Genomic DNA, 25,885 nt, shown 5'->3' with positions numbered 1-25,885 from the left:
TGTGTCAGCTAAATTACCACTGGCATCAGATGGCATATATTGGCATTATTTCTGTGCTAGTTAGATTAAGTGACTGTTCATTTCTCATGTATTTGTTTACATTTTACTTTAATGCTGCTTAATACAATGTGTCTTAGTTCTATTTAATAATATTGTCAGATGGTACACTTTGGAACTATTTTTCATATATTCAGATTTAATGGCAGTTAATGTCTGATGTGTTTTTTAACTTTTACTAATCTAATTTAACATATTCAATATTATTTTTATTCATGTATTTCTTTATTTTCTATTTTTTTTATTGGCGATAAAGCAGAAGCTACCCATCTCATGTTTTTTATGTATTTGTTTTCTTTTCAAACCACCATGTTTTTTTTTCCCAATAACCGAATTGTTCTTTGTTGTAATGTTGTGTGCAGTCTTGTAGATCAGGTGTAGACAAGATGGGCTGAGATATGGAGGAAGTGACGGTTAGGTGTACTCTGTCATGTCTATGCAAATTGGCCTTGTAGAACTGTAATGTTTTTTTTAAAATCCATAATTGGTTGTGGTCTCTCATGAATGCTGAAACTATTTTATTAACATTTCTGCATGATTTGTCAATGTTACCATTAAATCTGGTGGTCCATCTCCTTTTTTTGCCTCAGATTGGAAAAGATAAAGACAGTGTGACGAAAATATTTCATTAGTTTTCACCAGTCTCGTTTCATCATTAAAGAAAGGGACTTTGCCTCCACAATGAATTAGTATGATGTCTGGCTGCCCTGTACTTCACAAATGGCAGCATATTGGAACACTTGGAACCAACACATGCTCTGCAATACAAACCATTTTAATTGTAACATCTGTCAAACCAAGGTCCATCTATGTTTTTATTTTTTTTATCCTCCTTGGATTTCTTTTCCCAATGACCAAATTGTTAGTTTATGTGAAGAGAACAACAGTGTTGTATGCACACATGTTGTATCTTATATAGTGCATGGGATGCACTACATACAAGGTGTGAGGGTAAAATATCATGAGTATTAAATTGTGTTTCTTAAAGTGTGTGTGTTCTCTAACTATGTTTTCTTTTTTTACAGAAAGAAGGATATTATTGCATTTTCCATTTTCTATATCTAGTGAATGTAGTCACAGCTTCTGTGCCACCATCTCTTTATTCTCATTGAGTTTACATATATATGTACTTTATTATATTGTTTTACACATATATCCATAACAGCGGCTGCCGCATAACCCAATGGGTCGTTGAGCTTTTGTGGTGGAAGGTTGTAGCCGCGGATTCGATTGTCATTACCCGCAGCTAGCAGGACTCTGCACTGAAAAAGTTATGTGTGAACCTAAAAGAGTCATTTTTAATAACTACATACTACATAGATATGAATATTTGAATAAAAACATATTTGAGCCACCCTTCAACTAAAATGTTTTAACCACAGCTTTAAAATAAAGTCAATGAACCGTAGCCGTGGTTATACAGAACAATGTTGTGGGTATCATTTTATTTTATTTGTATATTTATATGTGATAAGCAGTCCTTTAAAGGACTGTTTTGGGGTACACTGAGTGTAGTACTATAGCACATTTTGAGTACTATTTTGATGTTATGAAGGAACATCATATTTCCTTCATCGGTTAGGTGTACTCCATCATGTCTATAGAAATTGGCTATGTAGAACGGCATGTTGTCATTTGAAATCCATAATTGGTTGTGGTCTCTCATGAATGCTGAAACTACTTTATTAACATTTCTCTGTGGTTTTTCAATGTAAGCATTAAATCTGGTGGTCCATCTCCATGTGTACCTCTGATTCAGATTGAAAAAGATAAAGACATTGTGAAGAAAAGGTCCCACATGTCTTGTTTCATTGTTAAAGTAAGAGAGACGCCTTGTACATTCCCAAATCATTGCCTCCAGAATGAATGAGTATGATGACTGGATGTCCTGTACTTTTCAGAATGAACACATTTTGTAAAACTTGGAACCAACACATTCCAAGCATTCCAAAACATTTAGTTGTAAAATCTCTCAAACCAAGGTCCATGTTAATATTTCATTTCTCACAAAAAGCCAGTAACCAAAACAGCCAACTGTCTCCAATCAGCCACACAGTTTTCAAACCAGTCAAATCAGTGATGTCATCAATGACATTTGTGATCTCATATTCGATGTCATGGGTGTTAGTCTTAGCAGTGCACAGTGGTGGCGCGAGTTATTGTTGCTTAGCTTACCATAACTGGCAAACTTCAGGGGATTTTCGGTTTTACTTGTAACAATAATGTTCCTTTAACATTTTTTCACTGAATTTCATAGTATTTTAGTAGCGCAATTTAACCATAACATCCCATTAAGTGAGCAACGACTGGGCTGATTCTACCCACCAATACCGGCCTCACCTGCAACATTGTAACCGTGGTTACAAGTATACATTTTGGGTAGTTTTAGTTACTCAAACTGCATAAAATAAATTATAATAGATATTGTAATATATTTTTGCAGTCTGCGGTTAATTTCATCTATTTTTTTACTTAGACTGTGGCCCTTAAAAATTCTATGTGGGGGAAAGAAAGAGGAGGGTGGAACAGGGAAGGAAAACACATAAGGATGAAATATATAACAAAGGGAATTAAAGTAAAAAGGAACATATCATTTTTGGGGTATCCACTTTTTTAAATTTCTTTAAATTTTTTATGAAAAGAGGGAGGGCGATGTGCCGCTTAAAAAAACCTAAAGATGACAATTAATCTGGTGTTCAGTGATTAACTTGTCCCAATCCTTAGTTGTGGCACCTCCCGCAGCTACCTATTTGTGTCATAGATCACACAGGACTCTCACACCTGAGACTTTGGGAGCTGGTAAAATTGGAACATGCGGAGAGGACATTGCTATTGAAGTTGAGGGTTCATTCAGTGTCAGTGGCATCGCACTGTTGGAACGAGCATCTGGACGTAGTGCCGATTTCCGTGCACGTAATGCATGAGCTCCAGTCATTTTAGTTTTGTGGTGCTCGTGGGATTTACAATATGTGTTGTCCACATCATCCCATGCACTCTCACCAGATGATTAATCATCACAGATGTTCCAAGGCTTTGCGATGGCACATTTTCTGGTCCATGCAATATCTCCAACTGTCTGCAGTGTTTTTTATTCCTGTGGCTTTTTTCCTGGGTGGTGATGGATTCGAAGCCCAGATGGCATTGCCATTGCTACTGCTGCTATTGTCATGGTTAGACATGTTGAAATGCCCAACTGGGGAGAAAAATGTAAAATAACAAAAATTACAACACTAAAAAGACAATGCCTCAAAAATGCAAACATTTTTAAGAAAAGAACAAAAAAAGTAAAAAAAAATGAACTAATGACAAGACAAGGGAAAAGATGATAAGGTGAAAAGTAGGTAAAAAGGAGGAACAATTAAAGGGTTAAAGTGCCAAAGGTTCTAGTAGTTACTTGGTGAAACCTTTCAATAACCAGCACTAGTAACAATTAACAATATAAATGTATTATTCTGTAGGTGGGGTGATTTTTCATGGCTACACATTGCTGCACGCTCTGATTGGTCACTTTAACACTTTTGGATTTCATCACACAGCATGGGTGAGGCCGTGTAAATTCACCACAATGCGTAATTGGTCCATTCATTGATGCAGATAGTAATCACATGTATACACGCAGCTATGATATGATTGGCTGGTTTATCAGGCGCCAAGATGCGTATCTGCATTGAAGGAGCTTGACGTCCTATTGGGTGATTTTGCATGTGTGGACTTTGTCACACCGCATGGGTATATCTGTGTCAATACACTGTAGTATGTGATTGAGTCTTTGTTAGTGCGACTAAGCAGGAAGAGCACAGTCTGTGATCGGATTGGCTGTCAAAAAACAGGCACAAAGCTGCATCAACGCAGCTTTCAAAGTTATTGGGATTTTCCTTGATGCGGCTACTGCCACGTGCAGGCACATCCTCTCGTTTACTAAGGCAATGTGTCAATAATTTAGGAGCAAACATGTCATTGCGCTTGGGCGCACACGTGCGTAAGGAAAACACACCCCAGTTGGCTATATTGTGTAACCTTGGTCATACCCTCTCCTAAGCAACTCTTTACTGTATTCTGTTATTGCTGCTTTTTGTCTCTTGGTGGGTGAACTACATTGTGAGCCTTCAGGAACTTTTCAAAAGCGTTTTCTCCTTTTATTCGTTCCTTTTTTACCTTTATTCTGACAAGTCGTCGCAAAGCTTGTGGACATAAATGTTAATTCAACATCTTGTCTGTGTTCATTTGCATGAAGTGGATGAATCATATAGGAAGGCTCATGTGAAACATAAGCTTAAATCACATGGAGCAAGATCAGCAAAACTGTATTCATCATCTCCGCCACAGACTTCTAATATGATTACTAGCTATTTTCCACGAACTAACAACCAGCCTCAGTCCATCCTGCCTGCACCTGATCTTTCTAATTTTATTGGATGTGCAAAACCTGTCACAGCTTTATCGAGGTGGAAGGTGGCACTCTACACACTTGGGGCAAGGCTCTATCAGAACATATGGGCAATTGCCAATGCTAGGTATATTTTTAAGTGTCAATGTTTTCTTAAACGATTCTTTAAAAAATAATTACTAAGCATAAAATGTGAAAATAAAAATAAAATGTTCTTTTTTTTGCTTTTTGTTATATGTATTCATCCTAATGCTTTTCCCTTCCCAGGTCCTACCTATTTTTTCTTTATCCCCTAAAATGGTATTTTTCAGGGCCAACTTTTCAGTTATAAAAATAGACAATAAAAACACTTACTGTATAAATGGGTCAAAGACCTTTAATTGATCCTTTCAATAGAGTGTTGTGTGTTACAAAAAATGCATGTCCTTATACACTACATTATAGCCATGGTTATCCCCTGTGGAAGCCATGGGTAAAATCCCCGAGTCATTGCATTTAGCCGCGCATGCATCCTTGGTAGCCGCAGTTATAAATATGTTTACATTTAAAATAAAAGGGTGTAGTGTTTGTACACAGTTATTGTAAAACTTGAATAACATTCTATTCATCAACAATATATACATGTAAACACTTTAGAAAGTAATGCAAACGTTTTTTAGGAACAGGTTTATTTAGGGGGAACGTGGTTGCACAATTTCTTTTTATTTTACTTTTTAAACATGGTGCATCGTTTTAATCCAGTTGTTTGTATTATTAATGTCAATTATGTATGGAATAACAAAACACTTTAAATTCAAGGAAAAATGGAGTAATACATTGTAAACAAATACTTGAAATTCAAGGAAAAAACTTTATTTGCATGGACGTTAATGTGAGATCTTAACGCAACAAAACCCCTGAAATTCAGCTAAAAGCCACCCTAACTTTGTAGCCCCTTTTGTGCCGTGCATGACCATAATGATGACATCATAGATCACATCACTGATGACATCCCTAATTACATGTGGTAGGAGAACACTGATAACATCAGACATTGAATTACCGATGACAGTACTAATTACATTGTATATATCAGATAACAACAATAAAAGCAATAATTGCATGATTTTTAATTTACCTCAAAAAACAATTTAGGTCGTGGGCATGACGAAGGCTGTGGTCACTGGCCTTCTTTTTTTTTGTTGTTTTTTTTCATTTAAGTGCATTATGGTTGTGACATACAATATTTTACACTACTGAATAAAAACATACAATATAAGAAGTACCTTGTACAATACCAAATAAAAAAGATAAAACATTTAGATATAAAGGTGCACATTATCAAACATAAAATTACAATTATCAAAACATACACAGAAACAATACAAGCTAGAAGAACCTGTTCACACCATAAAAGCTTCCAGCCTAATGTTAGCCCTCGGCCATATATAAAAAAGCTGTTGCTGTACTCACAAGGGACCCCACTCCAAATATCATGCTCCAGAACTGATCCCTGCTGTAGGATCTGAACTTGGAGTAGCCTTTCTCATAGTTCTCACACAGTGCATCACACTTTGTGAGTATCTGGCAAATGGTTTCCACCTCAAACCCACATAGGCGACAAACCCTTGCTTGCCTCGGAGTGCCTACCCATGCTCCCCTTATGTAATTTAGCCAAATGGGCAAGGGACTGAAAGCGGTCCTGATTCCTACTTTTGCTGCCCAATTTATGTAGAAACAAAGGGGCCTACTGTACTCACTAGTACAATGTAGGCTAATCGCTTGATAATGTGCATTGACCGATCTCTCGAGATCGTTGAACCAAATACTCTGAGAATACTGCTTTGCATATAACTGAGTTTGACTCAACAAAATGCTCACCGCAGGCCCCCAGTGTTATTATATAAAAGCTGTATGCAATTTGGTAAGGAGGGGTCAATCCCCCAGTTCTCCAGTTATTACCATAGTTCGTCCTATTGACAATGTCAAATGTTGCACGGTAGTCCACAAAGCACATGTACAGGGAGGACTACGTGTGGAAATAGGTGCCAGCTATTACAGTAAAAAGCACCCAAATAGGACGTGAAACACTGAGACCCTTTCTAAAGACTGTTTTGTGACTGTGTAACACGTGTTGAGATGTAGACTACTATGTGAGTATTTCTAAAAGGAAAATAGCCAAAAATATTCACGCTGCAATCAAGCATCGCCAACAATCTGTAACATTCTGGCTACGAGTGTGAACCATGCTTATATACAGGGATTAAAATCGATTCTTACCATGACCGTTGGACCCTACTGTTGTCATAAATGTTGGAGTACAACTCTTTCATTTATTCTGCCCAAAAAATAGGGTCTTTCTTAATCAGTGCATAACACAAGCTGTCTGGGCCAATAATAATAATTCCCACAAGGTCAGTATCTCTGACATGTTTCCACACTGCTGAGTCCACAAGAGCCTTACACACAAGAGGAGGACCATTTTCCTTAGTAAGCCATTAGCGTTCCTTAATGAAACCTTCCCACTTTGTCTATGAAATGTCACATATCTCGTTTGGGGACGGAGCAGATCTGTGGAACCACATCATCTGCCAATTCTTTTTCGTATCATGGGTTCTTATTAAAGAATTAACACATCCTTCCCGGATGAGCTGTTGTGGAACTTATGTGCATGCAGCCGGTGCCTATATTGCTTTTTGACCTTTTCTATACAGTTCATTTTGTCCATAAAACCAATTCCTTGCTTCTCCTGATTCTCCGTAGATCCACATTTAATTATTGTTTCTATTTTGGGATCCCCAAATCAAAGGTGATCCTGGTATTTCCATTATGCTTATAGGCTGATAAGTGTCTACGTGCCAGAGACCAATATAAGTCTAACATTTTCTTTAGGTCCCATTGACATTCCCACATTATTATGCCCTCTGTATGGCCTCTCCGGACCAAAGCAGAATTAAGGATGTCGATGTTAACCGTTGTCCATAATAGCCTGTCCCGAAGTGAGACAGACCCTCTCCCTTCCCACTTTACACCTCATATGGAGCATTCATGGTCACTTATGTCAATATTGCAAACCTGATACTCGGGTATCAAGCCCACAATTACTGAGTTGACAAAGATGTAATCTATGGAGCTGTGTTTTACACCATTAGACCAAGTAGGCTTACTTTGACCAGGTCCAAGAGTCAGTGGATAAAGGTCAAATTCAGCAAGCACCACAGCCCATTCAAAACCCTTTTATTTGCCAAAGTACTTTGTACTATGCTATTGGGCACCCTGCGTATTGATGAGCAGTCCGCATTAAATTTGTCTGTATGGTTTAGGCCCTTTTTCTGAAATCGATCAAGCCTAGTCTTTAAAGAGTCAACTACAACCAGTTAAGCTCATGGGTAATAGTACCCACAGGGAGTGATATAATGTGTCCAACAGGGTGCCACTCATGCCTTGCAGGAATCCCGGGATCACTGCTGACAAAAAATGACCATGGATATAAGCAACAAAACAAAGGGGTAACCAACCGTCCATGGCAAACAGAGCCGCAAGCCAGGTCTCCTGTAACAGAAAAAACTGTGCCTGGATTCTGATGGTCCCTTGAGTTCCATGAAACGATATGAATAGATGGATCCTTAACCCTGCTGATAAGTTAACCCACTTGATTACCCACCATTAACCATTTGCCTAATACTCTAGTTTGCTCATGAGTGCAGACCTGCTCTGCGCCCAAATGATGGGAATAGTGTTATTATTTTGAGCATTACTAGACTGTGTTTCCCCATTCCCCCAACAGGAGAGCTGAGGCCTTCCACTATTGCAGGCAAAGTTGCGGACTGGAACATATATACCTGAAGTCCCATCTCTGCCACAAGTTTAGTATTTTTTCCAATCCGTTCAGCCACTATGGGTGATATAAAAGTGACCAGGACCCAATTAGAACTACTATGAATTGAGGGCAATTCCAGTCTCACAATGTCCTGAGTAGAAATAATGGACAGGTCATGAAGGTTATGTAAACATTCAAGCAGCCTTGTCCTATTTAAAAAGGGGCTAACAGGCGTATTGTTAGAATCCATAATTTTAACATATTTTCACCAAACCGAGCCATGGGATCCCAAGGAATAATTCATCTTAATGTGCAAGGATGCCTGCAGAGGTTAAAAACGTGTACGACAATTCACTGCATTTGGATTCAGTGTGTTATTGCTATTATTGTCTGTTGTAGTCAACAGGGCCCAATTGTTTTGTTCAGTGGATTTATGATCTTTCCAAGGTGGTCCCACTTTAACTCTGCTGGTTACCAGGACTGACATGGTCCCTGTCGGATGTGTCGGGTCTACCTCAGATGTGTGTTTAAGCTCTGTCCAAGCCGAGTTGATGTGGACTTGATTTTCATAGAGGAACCGACACAGTAGTCACCCATTTGTCAAGAGGACCCAGAAGTACCACCTGCTGAGTGGTTCCATCACTTTATTCATTCATGTGATGGGCAGGTCTTATGAGTCGCATAGAAAGGCCAGCAGGTCTCCATGCCTTTTTTTGGAGGCCGAGATTTTAGAGTTTCTGCCTGTTTACCTTTTCTATTCATATGATTAATGTGAAGGTTGCTCTTGCGCTTCTTCTTATGTCTGGGGTCTGTGCTGGCAAGCAGTGATTGTTCAATGCATAAGGCCTCCAAAACATGTTTCTTGAAGTAAGCTCTTATTTTACGAGAGTCTTCCAGAGAAAGTGTCGTCCCCAGCGGTGGCTTCGATGGGCATACTCGTTATGCAGGGTGGCTTGTATTAACCATTATCTGAGGTAAGGTGGTTACCTCGCAAATAGTGGGCCTTAAAGAAGAAAAGACCCTAGTAGCACCTGTATCCAGGCTGTGATTTGTGCTTGCCACTGTACTGGAGGTAATAACCACATCCACCACCATAGCTAAGATACGTTTTGTCTCCAGTTGGTCTGCTGCCAATTTAGTTCATAGAAGAAGCAGAGTGTCATTTTCTTTAGTGATTGTGTCCGGGGAAGAAGCAATAGCCGATGTTGCCGTTGGTTGGACCAATAGGGAGCCATTAAACTGGACAGAGGCTTCTTCTACACTAAAACTATTATACCTAGAGAACTCAGAATGGGACACACATTTTTCCAGTTCCGGATTAATCGACAAGTTAGTTTCAATAATGTTGTTATAACTGGAATTTGTGGGGTAATATGAGTTGCACTGCAGGTTTTGGACACAAATTGAGCAAGGATCCGTTGTTGTCGATTATCGGTACCCTTTTCCTGATCTCTATTGTTTTCCTCCATGGGTGCATTATTCGAAACTAGATTGTCTGTTATTTTCCACCCTGTAACATAGGTACTACCCATGTATCAAAAAGACATGTACTTTTGGGTCAAAATACGTTCACTGGTCCCTTGTTTTCTTTTTTTGTCCCTTTTGCCCTTTTTCATTTTGGGCATACTGTTTGAGCCTGTAGGACGATGGGAAGGGCTCTGGGTACGTTACCTTGAGCCGCCAGTCATAATGCACAGCCAATATCGTGAATGTGAGTTTCTCTTCATTAGGAGTACCTCTCAGCTATTCTGAACAATCTTTACATTGGTAAACTGCACGGCACACACAACTGTCTTGGGGGTGCTTCCCACTGGGGGGTATTGGGTCCACTAGACACGCCCTAGATAGCACACTCTGTATTTGTGATCCCCCTCCACCCAGGGGACAAGTACAGAGATTTGTGCCATGCTCAATTGCTTAAGGGAGTGCCCAGAGGCAGAGTCAAATTCACTTCCAATTGGTAGAACAATACAATGTACTAAAATATTATGACATTGACTGTGTACTCTGTCTCCCACTCAAGAGACTGCCAGGATTCTTACTATTTCATGCTCCAGACTGCCAAAGACTCCAGAAACTCAGCAGCAAACTCCACTGTGCTCTGCACCTCCCAGGAGATTTTATAATATGCTCCTCCTCTGCCGACAGCCAAGGAAGAAAGACACTGGCTGCCCAAGACTACAACTCACTGGCCATCTCCAAACACCATAGCTAGTGGTCAGTTAGTGTTGCAAAATGCCAATGTGCATGGTTAAAAGCCACGCCTAGTGGCCCATTACATTTTTAAAATACACAGTGGGCAGAGTTGAACGCTGTAGTCAGTGGCCATAGCTAAAGGACATAGTGCACATTAATATGTTAGAATATACAGTCAGCACGGCCACAGGCCGAGGCCACTGGCTAATATTGTTTTGAAGACCATGGCAAGTTAGTGTTTATAATATACAGAGGCACGTCCGAAGTCCATAGCTTATGGCATGTTAGTATTTTAAAATATACATGACATGGCCAAAATATGTACAAACTGCTCATGGTCAAAAGCCATGGCTGGTGGCCCATTTATATAATAGAATATATAGTGGGCACAGCCAAAGATTGTGAACACTAGCCAGAATTGTGCTAAAGTTCATGGTTAGTGACTGATCAGTGTATATAACATACAGTGGACACGGTTGAAAGCTGTATCCAATGGTAAAGGCCAAAATCTATGGCTGGTAGCCTTTTAGTGTTTTAAAATATTCAGTGAACATGGGTGACGGTTGTGACCACTGTCCTTAACTGAATGCCATGACGAGTACTCATTCATGTGTAAAAATATATTTGGCCATGCACACTGGCATGGCGGAAGGCCATGCTTAATGCCAGTTACTGTTGTAATGTAATTAGAGTTGTCATCAGTGATGTGAGCTGTGATGTCATTATTGTGGTCATAGGCTGCCAACAGGGAGTGCAAAGTTAAGGTAGCTTTAGTTGAATTTCAAGGGTTTTGTTGTATTAAGTTCTCACCTTAACGTCCCTGCAGCTAACGTTTTTTCTTTGAATATATATAAATACATAAAACGGCAGATGCTTTCTCTATGCAGCAGAGACTTATGTAAGATTACCACATTAGAAAGCTACTAGAGGAATGAATGCTACTGTCACTTAATAGCTCATGGTCTTTACATGGAGGATATGAACATGTCAGGATGCTTAGCTGAAACTTTCAAAAGAATCCTCTGATGGTTTTAGCAGACGAAACTCAGCAGGGAACTAAATTCCAGGCAGCATAAATGACGACCTCCTAGGTTTATTGCAATATTTTCAAGGTTTGAGGATGTTTTCATAACTTCAATCAATTTCGACTCACTTCAATGTGATCAAGATGTGTGTGGAACGAGTCCAAATTATGGCATTCTGCTAGAAAGGGCTGAGGTAAATCAGTGGTATGATGGGAAAAGCAGACCAAAATGGTGAGCTCTTCGATCCTGGCACAGATCGCTTTCGAAATGTAACAAGATACAGATATACAATATAATGTTAGTTATTTATTTATTTCACTAACCCGCTGTGTAATTTCAGGAATACAACATATTGGGCCTCATTAGGACCCTGGCGGAGAGGGTATTACGCCAGCGTAGTGCATGGCGTACCTCTCCGCCATACTACGAGTTCCCGTAGCGCCATGGAGGTTTTCTCCGCCTGGTTTTACCAGCCGGAGAAAACCATGGCGCTACGGGACCTCGTTGTTAATTACGCCACCGTATTTTACGGTGGCGTAATTAACTCCTTCCCCACTCCCATTATACCCTATGGGGCAAAAATGGGAATGGGGAAGGGCAGAATGGGGATTGGGGATTTACCGCTCCGCCGAGGTCGGAATGGGGCGGTAAATCCGCCAACCCCCATGGCGCTATCGGCGGCTTTCCGCCATGCTTCGCGGTGCATTTAGCACCGCGAAATCTGCCTGGGTCGTAATGAGGCCCATTGAGTTGTTTAGTCTATGCAGATTAAGTGTTTCCAACTCTTGTTCTTATCCTTGATTTACCATAAGTCGATATATTGCATTGCAATATTGAAAGCCTTTATGTAGCCATTTACTAAGCCTGGGCGAACTGATTGGACATAAAACGAAATGACCCGATGTTGCACATTTTAGACACATTGAATTAGTTGAACCTTTTCAGTGGTTCGGGAAAACAAAATGTGTTTGGTGCCTCAAAATAAAACAGCCATTTCAGAGGCATAAGGTTAATGGAAAATTTGAGGGAACACCCTTTAAATGAGTGAGCAGTTGATAATAATAAGGATTGAGTTGAGCTGTGGGACAATTTCAACTGATCTAGGCAGTATTACAACATTAAAATAGGATTTGGTTGAGGGAGGTATTTGAACTTGATGAGGGGTAGGCCATCCATTTGGTAAAACGAGTGACTCTACTACATCTGTACTACTGCATGAGACAGCAACATGGCATTTATCGTCAGTTTTAGCAGACATTGGCTGTAAACCAGTGTGTCACCATGTAGTGACCAGACCACACGCCTATTGCTTAAACAGTTGTGAATAACACATCTTATAGGCAAGAGTCTGCATTCAGTGCCTGTAAATGAGTGTGCCATATGTCTATGGCCAGTTGCATAAACAGTTTACATTTCTTATTTGGCATGAAGAGATTACATTCAGTGGCTTGCATAGTAATAATAATAATAATAATAATAATAATAATAATAATAATAATAATAGTAGTAATAATATGTCTAGTGGTGTATACACCACCATTATTACATAGAATCCAGTTTCAAAGCACATAGTAGTCAATGCTTCCTGTTACCTTCATTATTACCCACAATGTGGTACTCAGTTTATCGACCTATGATAGGGAGTATGGTGAAGACCTGAGTTGACCTGTCTAGGGTATTGAACCCACCATATAGGATACTGTCTTGTTCCCAAGGCAGGAAGGCTGTGTTTGTGATATGATCCCAGGTGTGACTGTGCCATATTTTAGAAAACAGAACAAATAATACTTGCAGGAAGAAAAAAAAACGATTATACTTCTTGATAGCAAAGAGAACATTATACTCAGTCCTTAGGCAACATTCTTGTTTCAGTGAAAAAGACTTGTCATGCTTGATTAGCAGGGGGATATTTGATTCAGTGGCTGTAATTTACTGCACCATTTTTAGTGGCGCCCAAATACCCATATCAGAGAAAATGCCTTATAATTCCTGGTAGGAGGAAGCAGAATCTCTTCAGTGATTGCAAGTATATGCACTGTTTCAGTAGTGGGGGGAAACAACACCACTGGCTGCCCAACGTTTATGACAAACACGTGTGTGTAATATTTCTTGTCTGTGGTTGCAGTAGAACACAACTGAATTGAATGGAGGCCAGCGGGAGAATAGATCACATTGAGAGCCTGTAACTCAGTTTGCCATCTTTTAGTGGCCAAACCAAATTACACTTTCCTGCAAATAACACATTTTAGAATTCCTTTGAGGCAAATTATTCCTTTGATGCAAATGATGTATTACATTCACATGTTCTCAAGTAAAATTCGGAAAAAAAGAAAACTGGGGCAGAGGGAGAGAAAGGAATGCTGGGAACAAAGCCCTGTTCGTGAAAGGTGCCACTTGTGCATTATGCATGGATCACAAAGGTGCTTGTGCAGGCTGAAAGTGGGAGATTTAGGGCTGCATGTGCCAGTGAATCAGCGACTTACAACAGGAAGGTGTATTCTCCTGTGTGGACACACCATGATTGCCATCCCCACCACTGAGTGCTTTGGGAAAGGCATCACTGGAATCTAACAATCTAGAACAAGTCAGACCATGCTTCCATTCTATGTGCTTGTGGATTGCCGTGGTCTCCAATCCCAAAGAAATCACAGGCCATTGTATGTGATTTGCTTTCTCCTTTACTTGACATAATAAATCATATGTTAATGTGTGTGAATTACTTTCTTCTCTCTTGTTTGGCCCGAGCGCAACATCATTCAAAGTCTTTGTGTGATTTGCTTTCTCCTATCCTTCCAAAAATAAAATCCTGTGTCAAATTGTGTATTTGATTTCCTCTTCTCCTGTGCCAAAAACAGCCAATTCTCACTTCATGTGTTGTTCAACGGTTTGAGGTATCATCCCCTGCGCCCCAAAAAATCATAGGTCAATTTGTGTGATTAGCTTTCTCTACTAATGATGTGTGAAAGTGCAAATTTTGTTTTTGTGTCTCTTTCTTGGCTTTTCCACAAAACAAGCAGATTTAAAGTATTTGATCTGATTTATCCTCTCTAGCACAAAAAACAATCATATATCATGTGTGTAATGTTCTCTTTCCCTGTCCCTATCACACAATGGTCTATATGTATATTATCCATATCTGTGATTGTGTACATGCCTGAAACAAAATGGCTAAGAATCTATCCTGACTCCTTCTTCCCTAAAGTCCTTTCTTAGTCTAAGGATTTGGCATCTAGCCAGGGTGCAGAAGCCTTGTCTTTTTTGATTAATACATTATACAGTGATGTAGGTAATTCCATCTCTGAAAGGGTATTGACAGTATTATTATTGTTAATATTAGTATTATATTATTATTATTAATAATAATAATAATAATAATAATAATAATAATAATAATATTATTATGGTATTTATTGAACGTGAGCCAAGCCTCGGGAAGCAATGGAGCACTTTGCAAGCAAAGGGGGGAGAATAAGGTTAAGGAGCAAAGAAACAAGGGAGTGGGGCTCTAACAACAGGGGAGGGAGGGCCATATTCAGCAGAGGATCTACAAGTAACCAGGGCACACAACAGTGGGGATCAGTTCACCCAGTGTCAGGTAAGGTGGGTAGTGGGCAGTGTATGGACCTAGGTGTTTGGGAGGAGCCATTCCTTAAAGTGGAGTGTCTTGAGCTCCTTCCTAAACTGTAAAAGTGAGGGGGAGAGTCGGATGTTAATGGGGAGGAGGTTCCAGAGTCTTGGGGTATAGACAAAGAAGACCTGTCTTCTGTTTTAATCCTTCCTGCACTTTTCTTCTGGTGAATTGTATTCCTCCGGGGATGCTGAGTTTCTGAGTGAGGTAGCTTGGGGACTTCAGGGTGACAAACTTGTACATGATGCATCAGGATTTGAACTGCATTCAAACTGCTATTGAACCACATGCAAACTTCATTGAAACAACACAGAGCCCCTGTTTACACAGGTTGAACATCATTCGACATTGGTTTGAACCAAAACCGGGCTCTTGTATACGCAGATCTGAACCAAATTAGAATCAACAAAGAGCGACTGTTCATACAGGTTTGAACTGAATTTGAACAATATTCGATGCCATTCGAACCAATACGTGGTTTACATAGGTTTTAACCTAATTCCAATCACATTCAATGCCTTTTGAACCAAATCAGGGTGCCTGTTTAAACTGGTTCAAACAGAATTACAACTGCGTTATCCACCCTTCAAAACAACACAGCACTCGCTTTTCCTGCTTTGACAATCTTCTCATCTCTGAACCAATGCTTGCAACCGTCAGGCTAGTTTGAACTACAATGCAGCACACAGAAGCCTGGTTTGATGCCATGGAACCAGCAAAGAACGTACTGAGGTACTTTCACAAGGCCCTATCCTTTTGGGAACCTAGAGACTAATAGGGAATGTTGAAGGCAAGTGTGAAACTCTACAACACTTATTAGTGCACTGTAACAAACGGACAGAATTACATATGGAACAATATCAACAATATTTTAAAGACTTTAATTTGTTGGATGAAAGCACATGTGGAACTTTATAATAAATGCTGAGCATGTATTGATACATATGACAACAACGTTTTTAGAAAAATTGAATTTGTAACAAGAATAGATTGCAAAGTGACCCGTTATGTAACGATTAAGAACACTGGATTGTTGTTTTGATATTTGAACGCTGATTCTAAATGTAATCATGTAAATTATGATTCATTTTAATAACCTATAAATGACAATGCAAAAGGTATTAATGTAAAAGCGAAATGCTATAAATGAAAAATAAAATTAAAAAAATAGCCCACTATGTTGCACCTTTTTCTCAAAAAACATATTCTTTTAAAGAACATTGTGGTTTTTACTTGACTTTCACACCTGATTCACTACCCAGAGTGCTGCATATTTCTACCTTAGAACATTCTCTGTTCTTTAGTCAGATGCGGTTGTGTGCAATGTTTTTCTATTTAGTTAATATTGCATAGAGTGTTTGAAAATAAAGTATTGGTACTTTTATAGAACCTTGATTGGACATTCCCTTTATTGTGGTCTGCTGTACTTTGCTGTTTGGGTTGCTATTGGACAATATAACACCGCTCTTGAGAGTATAGCCTTCCTTTGGCCCACATTACCACGAATGGCAAAGGAGGTATATCTCTTCACTTTGCCTATTTTGCCTTTTTGGCCGGGTTCACTCTTGCTTTCTAGAAGTGTGAGGGCTGAGTAGAATGGACATCCTCTACTCATACTTGTACTCATGCAGGGCATAAGTCAATGTGTCAAACTAAGTCCCTACAATCATATGTTTTACCCTACTCTAATTTGAAAACAAATTGACATCCATTTCACATAAAATCACTTCTCAAGATGTGTGTAATCTCCACTAACGCAGCTCACCCCTTTGCCAACTGCTTGTCACAGACGAACAGCAGTTTGAGTCATTTGCCCTAGATAGGCGCAAGGTCAAACTTTATTTGGTGCATTCTTTCACATCAAACACATTCACATTAGCCCAGGCTCACTTATACATTGCATGGTGCAGAACAACACTAGATAGTGTTGTGCTTTTAGTTGATCGGTTGTGCATGTTCCTTTGTCACTGTGTGCCTCTTTTGATTCTACTCTTCAAAGTGGGGATATCATTTGAAGCCATAGGTGGTGGTACAACTACAGCCAATGAGAGAGTTGCAGTAATTACTAGATGCAGGACGAGTTTCTTTGACACCAGCTGCAGAGTTGCAGAGGGCCAAGAGTGAGACAAGAAAGAAGCTAAGATCCTGTGTTCTATCATAACAAGCTACACCTACATATTCATTAATTGGTCAGAATTACCCATGATGAGACAGTGTTCACTCATGTAGGTATCCTGGACCAGGGTTCAAATGAAGAATACAAATCTCCATGTTACTAATATAAAATTGATGGCAATAGGGATGGCAAAGTGTCACACTTACCACAGGATCCAAGCAGCAACTTCAGCAAAAGTAAGGGACAATAACCAGTGGCTGTCCATGATCAGGTTCACTGAAAGCACCCTTTGAATGCAGGACATGCCATGTGCATACATCACATGAATGGGTAATTCACTGAACAATGCGTATCAGCATTATAAACAATGAAACACATGCACCTCAAATAACCTTATTAGGGTTCTGATTCTCTCTCTCGTTTTCATTGACCTCTGCTATATTCATTGTGCAGGTCCTTCAGATAATAATAAATAAACTCATCACAATGGCACTATATGACAGTACAGGTGCTTGCAACCCACCATCATAAAACACCTACTGCCATCTTATGCTGTAGTGGTGTGGCAGCATGAACATAATGTTGGTGACTATAGCATGGTTGCTGATTTGGCAATCGTTAAGTCTTCCTGTACTAATTAGATTGACTTTGGCGACTGAGTAAGGTCAATCTTGTTTATGTAGTCACATATATACATATATATATATATATATATGTCTGTATCTAAAGGGAAGAAAATGAAGCATGGTAATAGCAAAAATATAAACTAGTGCTTTATAACTGGATGATATAATTGTATAACAACAAGCACACCAAAGGAGAACATTGTCTCTCTGTCCACATAGCTCCTATACATACAAACCATTACAGATGACACCCTAGTGAACCACACAACTCACTTGTGCTATGATGACCAATACAATCAGCCAGTGCCAGATAAGGAATCCCCTAATGAGCTATACACAGACTTGCATCCCACCTTAGGGACCTCATTACATTACACGTCACTGATTGTGATCTCCCAATATTTTCGACTTCATATTAGCCTTCACTCATAGCCCACCTTCCTCATATAGCACCTTCCTGTTTGCCCATCTAATAAGATGTGGTCTCATTTACCTCATTGAGATCTTGCTGACAGAAAGCATCACCATGCCATACCTTTACTTTGAAACTTTATGGGCGCTGAACCCTCTTCAGGACGCCCGTGCATATGCAACACTCTGCACCCTTTAGTACTTACCTTTACATCTCATGTTACATATATCTAACTTGAACCCCATGTTTGAAATTCAACACCTTTTCTCAATGGACAGGTGTTCACTTTATAACTGATCATTATTCATTCAAACATGTGATGATGCTCGATCCTCCCCAGGATACCCAGTACAGTATTATATATCATATGCAACATATATATCGAACTTAAACCCCGTGTCTGACACTCTAAACCTTATCTCAATGGACAGGTGCATACTTTACATCTGATCAATATCCTTATAAACTTGCTATGATGCCGGATCCTCCCTAGGAAACCCAGTCAAGTATTATATTCCCATTGCTATGGGTTATCAGAGGTTATATTTATTCACTGGCATTATGCATTTCAATCTTTAACTTTGGCAAACACAGCCATGTATCTGGACTTTTTAGACTGGATAATGGGTTAAGACAGCCTAGGCTTCAACCCAAAAAAGTGTCCCAAAACTATTTTCCCCAACGTGTTTCCAATTGCACTGGACGCCTATAGGATTCAGGGCCGGTCTTTGCATCAGGCAGCCCAGGCGGCTGCCTGACGTCAGTCAGCCTCTAGGGGGCGCTGCACCAACATTCCAAAGTGCCAGTGCTAGAATACACGTGCAACACGTTTGTTTCCTAATATTATAAAAACAAATGTGCCTGTTCATTTTTATAATGTTAGGAAACAAACGTGTTACACGTATATTCTAAAACTGGCACTGCTGCAGGCTGTGGCCTTGGCCAGGTCAGTTTCTAATCCATTTGGTGCCCAGGGCGAAACACTAGGAATGCTCCCCCACACCCTCTGCACCCCATCCCATGCGCCACTCCCAATGCATCCCAAGCTCCACTCCCGCCACACCCCGCGCACCACTCCCACCGTACCCCGCACACCACTCCCACCGCACCCCGTGCACCACTCCCACTGCACCCTGTGCGCCATTCCCAAACTACACCATTAAGGAACTCCTACTCAAAGTCAAACAGTCCGTCACACAAGGAATGAATTGCCATTTGCAACGGTGGGCCACTTTGTCACTGGTGCCCAAGACAATTTTATGCCCCAGTTCCACTTAAGCTGCAGATAATGAGGACAGGGCACACCAAGAGACCATGAATATGGCATAGGATGCAGTATATACAACCAACAAAGAACACAAGATGTTGAAGGGGGTTTGGAGGCAACCTAAGTCAAAAGGTCAATGACAAGGAGACACCTGAACCCAATAAACAATCACTTTAACATTCTTCGAATGGGAATCAAGTGTATGCTTTGATACAGTAAAGTCTTGACTGTTGTAAGGATACATGGACCAGGATTATTTATTTATTTATTTATGCAATGTGTGTCGGATACAGGTATCCGACAAACATTGCATAAATAAATAAATTAACTGTCTCCATGTACCCGACAAACATTGCATAAATAAATAAATAAATAAACCAGTTTGTGGCTTAAAGAATATTTACTCAGCAACACTGGTCAAAACTATTATCCGCATAGTGAAGTAACTCATCACCATTACCATGGTAGTGGTTCAAAGTGTAATTGATATATAGTTTGGAAAGGAAGCAGCATGAAAGAAATAGCGCTGCTTTAAACCATTATTTTGGCCATTTTCTGAGCTTGCAGGGACACACCGTGTGCCTAAACGGGTCTCCGTTTGTACCGTGTTGGGGCCCACAGTGGGTCCCTGCAAGGCACGCCCACTCCCCACAGCCCACTGCACCTCCCCTCCCTTCTCAATGCCAGCATGAAACCATTTAGTGACTAATGGGCCAACATTAGCAGTTTCCTGTCGGCATTGTGATGGAAGGGGCTGGTCTTAGCTGCAGGGGGACCTAAAGTGTTTTTATTGGTGTGCTTATGCCCCCCCCCCAAGTGGCACTAAAGTGGTCAGAGGGAGCCTCTGACTTCTGTAATGTCACGTAGTACTTTTGTACTACGTGACATTACAGTCGGAAGGGGCAGCGCCAGCACCTGACCTGTGGAACTTTCCCCACATCAATGCGCCGCCCCACAAACTGGGGAATTCCATCCCCTCCAGAGGCTCCAGGGACTGTGGCAATTGCACACCCTGGGGCTATTGCGCCCCGGGCAGTTGTCCACCTCGCCCTGACCAAGAAATAGGCCTGGACTTGCCCCTCAGGCAGTGCAGGGCAAATGGCAAATAAATTAGCAACATTTGTTGCTTTATTACCTTCCCCCGCGCCGCTGGCGCCAGCCAGGCCCATGGGCGCAGATGCGGTGTGCCCTCCTCCAGGCTATGGGCGCGCACTGACACTGAAGTGTGGATCGATTGGGGCTGGCTGGCCCCGGCCATTACAGAAAAGAGGAGTGATTGGGTCACTAAATCCTGAAGTTGTACCCATCACAAGCACACACTGCCAAGCGGCAGCAGAATCAACAAATACAAACACTGATTGGGCCTTGTTTCAGGAAATCCGGCAGTAACTGCAGCCTGCCGAGGCAAGCACACTTCTTTCCTCCTGCTCCCGTCCTCGCAGGTGAGGCCTATTGCTGCATAGGTGTTTTATTTATTTTAAAATGGTATTGCGGAGATGACTGGGCCAACCAAGAACGGCCTCTGGAGGCCACAAAGCTAGACACTTTTGTCAAGGCTCAAGCAGTCATGAAAAAGGAAGCGTGCACTGGTGGTGGACTCTCCTCAGGAGATCAAAAGGCTGGTTCTCGGAAGACCTGGGTAGAGTGTCACCGTCAGCAGATCTTAGACAGTTGCAAATTCCAGCGGGGTTGGATTGGTCCGTCCGTCGGCCCTTTGGCCTGTGGCCAGGCCAAAATCACTTCGAGGGCGAGACCCTGGGGGCCAGAACCATGTGTGAGCCGGTTTGGAGGTTACTACACCCCCCTAGTTCCCGCTCCATAGCATATTGTTCGTTGTTCCCTCTTTCCTTGGCATGCACTGCTGACTTTATTTTAGTGCAAGAGTTTCATACATTTCACTGTTTGCTCAGACTTGTCTTATACTCTTTGTCGTTGTGCTTCTTTTGTTTGGAATAGCAATCACGCTAGTCTAACGAGATAAACAAACACCTACACGAACGCGCCTTTTGAATGATGGTGTGAAGGATGGATGCAGGCGCTGGACCAAAAACTGAGCAAAGTCTGCACAGCAGCTGGCTTGGGAAAGCGACTCAGCAACTATAGTAGAAACCGTCTCCGTGGACGGTTGGCCCGTCTTCTGTATAATGCAAATACCCAGACTTGCAGAATGCATGCTTCACTTTCTTTGTTCCATTGGGGGCAACATACTGTAGCATCAATTCATGGCCTTTGAAATACCCTTCACGGTGCAGCTTCCGATCTCCTTTAACACAAACGCCTGGACATGGCCATGACTAGCTAACGCCACATTAATCAAAGCCAGGTCTCTAAATAATGGTTCAAGTGTTGGGGAATCACCTGCTCACACTTTCTGTCGTGTGACCAACCAGTGCGCAAAAGGTGTTTCAGAGCGTGGGGCTCTTGATGCCACCCATTTCTTTATTTGATACACCAGCAGCTAAACACACCTTGGGGAGGCAGCTCCTTCTGCATAGTCCATTTCTCTCCCAAGCTCAGGATAATGTTCTTTACCATAATGGAGAATGTGAAAAAGCGCAGGGCTGCAAGGCTGGGGGGTGAGGTTGGAGGGCAAAGCGCACTACTCTTGGGGTACACTGGAGATGCTTCCCCTGGTACCCGCAGTACTCCAAGTCCCTTGAAATGAAATTTGTCTATACACTGCACAATGTGCAAGGGCCGCTGTTATTCAAGCAGCATGCAACTAGTAATTTGCAAAAAGTAGACTTAACGAGTCCAAAGAAAAGGTTGCCTTCCACCCTTTAAGAATTTGATTGTTTTGTTTTTATGTTGGAATGGTAGACATTGTTTTTCTTTGCGATCTTACAGTTTCATGGTGCTGTCGGGAACTAAAATGAATGATCACAAAGGAAACATTTAAGAATTTAGAGAGTTCACGAGCATGAGCGAAACAAACCCCAATACTCAAACTGCCATTTCTCTGCCACGGTAATGCACTGCAGTGTGTTTCAATGTAAAGTCCACATTGTAATGTCATAATTTTAGAACGCCACCTCTCCAACATTAACATTGGGAGCTATGTTGAATTGTACATGCATGTCAACTATCTGCATATGTTTAAAGTAGACTTTACCACTCACATGAGTAGTGATATTGTTTACGTGTGTCCCTCCTAAATATATTTAACTTCCCGTGAAATAATTGATGCAATACATATTGCATAAATGCATGTATTTTAATGCTGAGATAGACGGGCTTGTACAGCTATCGGTGGGTATGTTGCTGGTGCTTGTTCTTGGAGGTTCGAGTAACACTGTTCAAGGCCAGTTCATCAACTTTTAAGAGTGGCTAAATGTTTGAGGTCATACGAATGACATTAGTGTAGATCTGCCATTGTCAATTCCCTGACCTGAGTCACAGCAGCAAAGTGGTCATTGTTACTAAAAATGAAAAGCAAAAGCAGAGTTACATAACCAGGCCTGTTCGGGTTTGACCCTCTTATTGCTGTTTTCTGAGGTTCATGAAATTCAGCAGATGCCAGCATTGACAATTTTGTTAACTCATAGTTCCCACTCCCGCTGCTCAGCCCATGACACATGCATGAGATCACAGGTTGGGTGAGGGGGGCACCAACGATGCTTCCCGCCTGGGGTGCAATCTGTTGTAAGACCGGCCCTGATAGGATTTTATTTGGTTTCCTGTGATTCGCGGCCTTTTTCAAAGCCGATGACGTCACCGCATTTGTTACGCAGGATGTCACTGTGGGATGAAAATGATATGCTGATCCCAAGACAGCTGTGCTTACAGACACCAGTGGAGCAGCGCCATCCGGGCAATGAGCTAAACATTTTTCTAATAAGCCTGCACCAGGGATCTTGACCATTAGGTTCATTTGAAAAGTTAAGGCTTTTATGCGTCAACAGGTCGCTCTAATAATTGTAGCTTTTTTCCCCCCTGGAGGATATATTTCCAAGCAACCGACAATTTTTTAAAGAAGAAGCTCCATGCGTTCAAGAATCTAAGGATTATTTCAGGTACACACCATTTTGTATGCACTTTAGCCATAGCTCACAACACAGTACCTGACACACAATGCCAATGAAAGCATATAAATGCACCCTTTTACTATTTTTCCCACAGACCCAATATTATGCAGTGTCGTGAAGAAACTTGCAGTGATCACAGGACCTAAACTGCACCACGCTGTACATGAGATCTCTCAAGGTATTAAGTCAAAATATTTTTTATCACAAACCGCATTTTATTGACTTAGCATGCTAACAGCAGAGCACCGAACTCTAGAATGTTGTCCAGCCAGCTAGTTTACCCTTGTACAACTATTGGTCTCAACATTGTTGACCACTGTTTAATGCTCAATCACTATTGGATCCATCCTTGCAATTAGACAAAGGCCATTATTCACCTATGCTCACTGGCAGACAGGTCTGCTCCAATGCATAACCAGATAGACTGATCACTCATGTTTACCATTACCATTCGAAACTTGGTTGGCAGGATGATTGCTTACTCACCACAGCAGTCCCATTTACAATCAATGTGTACATAACTAAATGCTCCCTAACACTCTTCTTCATTATTTTCTTCTTTCATCCTCTATTTCTACTCCTACAGGGTTATTTATAAGATGGGCAGTGGCCCACTGTATATGTAAATCAAAACTTATTCTAACGAATGCCAAGTAATTAATGTAACAACATAATGACCATGGGATACTAATGCATGTTATTAATGTAGGAAAACGTTTATCAAGTGGTAACAATTCAGATTAAACAAGTTTGCAAACATCCGAAAATTGTGTATGAACCATACCAGGGTATTAAAAAAATTAATGGGGTGTTAGACACAATGTTACTAACACACAATTGCCTGTGATATGGAACAGCAAATGTTGTTTCTATTGTTGTATAATTATCGCTACACGTTGATGAAGCCTGCACCGGAGTGAAACATTAGCACATGCTACCATTTGGTTAATGTTGGCCTCGGAAGATTTAGACAAGACCTAGGATGACCTAGGAGTGTACTTAAGGACCATAGTCTTTTGTTAAAATAAAAAATACGCTTGTTTTGATTCCTATTTGTCATGGCACAGAACTAAACCTAACTAACTCACAGTACAATTATTATAGATCAGAGGTGCTGATATTCAAAAAGAGACCTCCGCCTGAACTTTGTGTCAGGACTGCATAAGTGACCTTTGAACCTGGACTGTGTCCTCCAAAGCTGTTACTTTATATTTTAGGGGATGGATTACAGCAAAGGCATATGTATACTATACGTTTGGCATGGATCACAGCCAAACTTGTAATGAGGCCAAATGTATTGCATGGAGAGGCCCCTACATGTGCCCTGGATGAAGGTCCTTAGGTGACAATAGTGCAGGCAGCAGGAGATCCTCTGCAGAGAGGTCACAGCATAGCTCAAAATAGTGTTACACATTTGAATGTGTGTGAAGGCAGTCATATGGTTAAAAGGCACTGAGTTTTCATATGTCTACTGGGAGAATGTTGCCCCCTAGTGGGCATCGAGCTGCAAGAAGGCCCAAGAAAATTGTGTCACAAGGAATGACGTCATCAACTTGGTCATATATCTTCATGGCTTGCATCTTATTTGAGGTCATGGCTCTGAGGCAATTTTTGAGGGACTCAGATATATGTGTTGAGGATTACTGAAGGTACTATAACATGTCAATAAAGTAATGAATCATAATGACACACCCCCATTTCCACTTTCAGCAATGGGAACACATTTTTAGAGAATTGGGCTGAGCATCATTGGATACTGGAAATAGCCAAACTAAGATAGCATGTGCAACATTGTAACCACAGACAAATTATCCAGAGTAACCAGTGAGATAAAGGATCACTAGAATGCATGTGAACAAAATGTGGCTAAACACATTTCTTTCCTTGAGCCCAGAAAGGTGTGACTGAATTCCTTTAAAACCAAGGGTTATCATCTACAACTCAAAAATCATCTATATGGATAACTCAAAGTGTTGTGGGAACTTAATAGAAAGGAAGAGTGCTACCTTATATGTCCCTGCCTTTCTAACTATCTGCCTAAAATTATCAACTACTGCTAAAAGAGTCAAGAACATCTGATGCCTCACATAGCGAACTGTTTTCCATGCTAGGACTTATCATGGAGTAGCCATTTTTTCCTAGATCAACCAAAGCTATATATCCACTATTGTTATTGTTCATCAACTATGGGTTGCACCAATGTATATAGTTGTCCACCGCTTCATCAGATGTATTTAATGGAAGTTGGATCAACACACTACTCAACACACAGAAAGTAGGGGTTTGCTGGGATTTATTTTTACTCCAAAATCAGCCATGCGTTGGGTTATAATCAACCCAAGAGTGC

The sequence above is a fragment of the Ambystoma mexicanum genome, chromosome 8, assembly GCF_040938575.1.
Source record: "Ambystoma mexicanum isolate Mex_15411 chromosome 8, UKY_AmexF1_1, whole genome shotgun sequence".
Lineage (NCBI taxonomy): Eukaryota > Metazoa > Chordata > Amphibia > Caudata > Ambystomatidae > Ambystoma > Ambystoma mexicanum.
The sequence above is the reverse complement of the archived record's forward strand: the minus strand, read 5'-3'. Positions refer to the sequence as shown.